The following is a 5,333-nucleotide window of genomic DNA, read 5'->3' on the forward strand; positions in this document are numbered from 1 at the left end:
CCCCGTGGGAGGGGGGTACTCAGACCCCCCCGGGGGGGGGGGAGGGGGTGCCCAGACCCCCCGTGGGAGGGGGGTACTCAGACCCCCCGGGGGGGGGGGGGGGAGGGGGTGCCCAGACCCCCCGTGGGAGGGGGGTACTCAGACCCCCCCGGGGGGGCGGGGGAGGGGGTGCCCAGACCCCCCGTGGGAGGGGGGTACTCAGACCCCCCGGGGGGGGGGGGAGGGGGTGCCCAGACCCCCCGGGGGGGGAGGGGGGTACTCAGACACCCAGGGGGGGGGGGGTTACTAAGACCCCCCCGGGGGAGGGAGGGGGGTCTGCGTACCCCCCTCCCCCCCCCAGGGGGTCTGCGTACCCCCTTCCCCCCCCGGGGGGTCTGGGCACCTCCCCCCCCAGGGGGTCTGAGTACCCCCCCCCCTCCTCCGGGGGGTCTAAGTACCCCGGGGGGTGGAGGGGGGTTACTCAGACCCCCCGTGGAAGGAGGGGTACCTATCAACCCATTATCAGTGCCGACCTCATTACAGACCAACTCAGACCTTATTGGTCACCCCGTGCCCCCTTATACATCTCAACGTTCATCCTACAAAGTGCCATCACAAGGCAGAAACACAAACTAATAGACGCAAGTAATATCTTGATATGTTTTGCCCGAATTGAAACGGCTGTACGCCGTAATGACTCGACAGGTATGCATCACCCTACAAAGATACAGATTGTACACACAAAGGCAAAGGTCTCCCAGGTAGCTGCGCAGACTGTTGGGGAAAGTGCTGTCAGCGAGCACCGATGAAGGGCGGCACGAGGAGGTTGATGAGACCAAAACCACTTCCGGCCGCCTTTGTCTTCCCAGTGCCGTTGTTTGCACGCTGCACCAGGGGCTTGTATAAGAGGATTGAAACACATACCTGTCGACCCATACAGTTTACCCGGAATCTTGTACAAGAAAATTGAGTTTTCAGGTCCATACGGCGTACAGCTGTTTCAATACAGGCCACACATGGGTTTTTTTGTCTATTTGTTTGTGTTTCTCCCTTGTGATGGGACTTTGTAGGATGAACGTTGAGATTTATAAGGGCACGGGGTGACCAATAAGGTCCGAATTGGTCTGTAATGAGGTCGGCACTGACAGGTATGGAAACAAAACAAGCTGAATTTGTTTTTTATTTGCTAGTAAAACGTGGGACCTTGCTTCGGGGTTTTTTTTCTGGATCTTTTACATTTTGTTATATCTTTGTGTCTTCGGGCTCACAACATGGACATCACTCCATATCACTCGGTCTACTTTTCGGATTTTCCAGATGAATGCGACCATCGGGGAATATCGGGGAAGAACAAACCCAATGCAGACTTGTACCATACATAATTGGTGATCCGCTGATTATTATTGCCACGCACGTGAGCACCCAAGTACAACGACCATGGCTTTACAGCTCCCACTGCTGTAAAGCCACTGTGCGTCAATAACCCCCACAACCCCTCCATCACAGTCATGTGCGCTCCTCGACCGTGAAGGAATGTTGTGATGTGCAGTCAGTCAGTCGTCTTCCTATTCTTCGAAGCCAACAGTCCCATTTGTTGCATGGGATCGTCCGGATCAGATTGCTTTCTTCCTGGAGAGTCCATGTGCTTTTTGTTCTGTGCCTCTTTTCATAGTGGCAACCACTGTGCTTACATACAGAGCCATATAGACTTACAATGAGATCCCATAGACTTACATCATCTTCTCAGAAGTCCCATTTGTTGCATGGGGTTGCTTGCTCAGATATTCTTAGTCCATGTACTTCTATGCTGCACCTCTTTGCTAGCTGCATCCATTTCACTCCTGTTTCATTCCACCACATCCTTCAATCTCAATGGCGGTAGTGCTCATGAGTTGATTATGATTTTACAGGGAATTTAACTTAAGAGCTCAATTCAGTACTGCTGTACTGGGAGTCCTGCTTCTCTAACGTTTGACTGAAGCGTGTCCTGCCCAGACAAGCAAGATCCGTTGAGCAGCCCCTGAAATTTAGTATCTGTGGAAAATCGACATTCCCAAGATGGAGGCCAGTCTCTCTATAAGACAATCATTGTTGATCTCCCACAAAGTGGTACTCAATTTAACCACTCATGGAAAGGCTGCATTTGCCCCAAATGTGAATTTTACGAGTACACCCGGACTGTAAACTAACCGTCCACGAAAAGTAATTCGTGGCCCGTGACGCCAATAGAAAGTGTGTGATTCAGTGGCACGTAAACCCGCTCGGGGGTTTTACCCTGGTCCGGTGGGTGTCGACATCAGATCTGGCGGGACAAGAGGCATGTGATTCTTGCCACATCACCCACCCCCCTGCGTATGCCGTGCATGCAGGCCATTAAAATAGGTGCTCGCTGACAGTCCTAACCGTCTAAAAAACTGTTTGTAGCAGGATAAAGGCTACAATAAAGGCATTAAACTGCAGTGTGTACTTCCTCTTCAGCAGCGATCCGGTTATTCGTCACTATGATTCAATAAGAAATGTTGTGTCACTTATACAGTGCTGTCTTGTATTCTTAACCCGAGCTTTTAATGGTTTGATATCGCATTGCTTTTTTGCTGTTCGCCTTTTGGCCTTCTCTGGTCTAACACTGATGACACAAGGCCATAAAGGAGGCTGTCTCTGGTGTAGGTCAATAATTTCCAAGGACAATGAATATATTAAAGCATGTATGTTTGCATATTTACCACAAGCACGTGTGGTGAATGCAGACTTCCTGTCTTGCAATGGGTGTCTATTTAGTGGTTGAACATGCGAACACTTCCTGTAATCTTGCACTGTGACATTTGCATTGTCTGTTTTGTCTAGTTTGTACTGTCTTGTATGTTTGTCTCATCTGTTTTGTCGTACATGTTGTTGTATGTGGAGGGTCTTATAATATTTATTATTTCATGTAATTAATTCTCGCAAGCTCGTTTTATGGGTTTTCTTACATCAATTATAAGAACTTTCACACAATGGTTACCAGGTTCATATATCCGTCCAGTAGTACAGGCTTTTTCAAGAAAGACTCATGAAACAGAAATAAATCACTCGGACATTCAGTACACTACAAATATGAGTATTTAATAGATCAAAGCATCAACTCGTGTCATAACGATATAATCGCCTGCAGGTGCGCGCGCGGTCGCGCCGCCGCGTTGGCATTAGTGGTGGTGTACGCGGGCGTGTGTGGAATAACCCCATGCGGCGGTGAGCCAGCAGTTTTGCCATGTCCCTCAGAGAGGGCGCTAGCCAGAGGTCGCAATCGGGTACCCGATACCCGTACTCTACCCGATACCCGGGTACGGGTACCCGTTTGCGACCCTGGTGCGGCCGGGTACGGGTACGGGTAGGCCGTGAGTCACTGGTGAGTCACCGTTTGTCACTCATTTCCCAATGTCTTGTCTCTTCTCACAATTCAAGTTCCTAGAATCAACCCATCCGCGCCTGCAACATGGCTTCATCCCAGAGGTCGCAATCGGGTACCTGTACCCTTCCCGATACCCGGCCGGGTACGGGTAGCCGGGTATCGGGTAGGGTACGGGTTCCCGATTGCGACCCTGGTGCGGCCGGGTATGGGTAAGGAATCAAAACCCGTTTGCGACCTCTGGCGCTAGCGCGGGGGGGGGGGGGGGGGGGCGATCACCCGGTCGGGGGGGGGGCCCGGTGATCGACGCCTGTAGATGCGGGGGTGGACTTCGCGCCCCACCTGCCCGGCGAGGGTGGTGGGGTGGACGCCGGGCCACACAGCCTCCCTTCCTAGACAATAACTCTGCTGATAGGAATGAAGACCCCGTTTTAATGAACTCAACGTATATGTAGTGTAAAAGAGAGTGATTTATAGACATAAATATTGACTTAAAGCTTTTGTGACTGCAGGAATTCATATTCTTGGGTCTTTCGGTAAAAAGACACTTGTGATGAACATTTATAAATCTAATATTAATTACGTATTAATTATCAAAAAGGGGTACACATCCAACAATGTACTGTGTTGCTTTTATGTTTGCACTCTCTCGTTTGTCCTGCGTCGTTTATGCTCTCGTTTGTGCTGTGTTTTGTATCGTTTGTATGGTCTGCCGTTTTATTTTTTGTCTCCTTTGTATGTTCTCTCGTTTGTATCGTTTGCCACTTTGTAGTCTATCTCGTTTGTATTTTGCTTCGTGTGTATTGTGTCTCATTGTCTCGTTTGTGTTGTTTGTCTCATTTGTATCGTCTCCTTTCTGAGAATTTGTCTGAAATAAAACAAATTTGTTACCATAAATTGTATAGAGAAAAAAAAATACATTCTCGCATAATTCCCATGCGTGTATGGTAAACGTGAGAATAAAACATGATAACAATCGATTCATTGAACAAAAGCCAGTAATTGTAGTGTGTGCAAACGTGCGTGAAATCACGACGCAAACACCTGCCTCCACTCGATCATTTGTTATCGATTGTGTAAAACATTCCCACGCTTGCCAATGACGGCGGCATGAGACCGAGAGACACGTCCCAGATAAGGGCCGTCCATCAATGACGTCACGCGATTTTAGACGATTTTTGACCCCCCCCCCCCCATCGTCACACGGCGTCACAAAAAGTCAGACCCCCCCCCCTCAAATATGACGTCACAAAGCTCTGCCCCCCCCCAAATAAAACACGCTTCAAATTGCTTTAAACTATTGTCCTTGTAGTGCGTATTTAATGTCCCGCTGCACTCTGTTGTAGGAGAAAGCATTGATTAAAAAGTCTATTTAATTAAGTAGAACGTGTTGTCTATATTGATTTAAAGTTGCGCATTTTGATGTGACGTCACATTTCTCAAACCCCCCCTCCCCTTCGTCACACATCATCACAAATATCTGACCCCCCCCCCTAGGTGCGTGACGTCATTTATGGACGCATATAACCGTGCACGATAGTGAGCGTGTAACTTTTACTGTCCGTACGAACATTTAATAAGTTACGAAGACCTCCGTTTGAGAGTTTGCTATGCTCCTCTCCTTGGTTCTTTAGGTAAAGTCACGTAGAAGGGAAGTAATAAAATAATAAAAATAAAACATAATAAAACAATTCTCACGACGTTTCGGCCACAACGCAAGTAACCAAAAGAACCAAGAAGATGAATCCCTGCAGTCACGAAAGCTTTAAATCGAAGTTTGCCATGTGTCAAGTCGATGGGGTGGGGAGAGGAGGAAACGCGTGGCAGCCGCTGTGACGTCACAATGGTTCTCTTCCCACGCGCGGTCGCCGCGTGGACGGCCCCGACGAGCGCGTCGCGTTACTCCTGTGGGTGGGTGGGAGGGGGCCCAGGGCCCAACTCGACAAACGCATCATTAATTATTCACTCG

Source organism: Lethenteron reissneri, chromosome 23, assembly GCF_015708825.2.
Source record: "Lethenteron reissneri isolate LAM-NWPU_2019-01 chromosome 23, ASM1570882v1, whole genome shotgun sequence".
Taxonomy (NCBI): Eukaryota; Metazoa; Chordata; class Hyperoartia; order Petromyzontiformes; family Petromyzontidae; genus Lethenteron; species Lethenteron reissneri.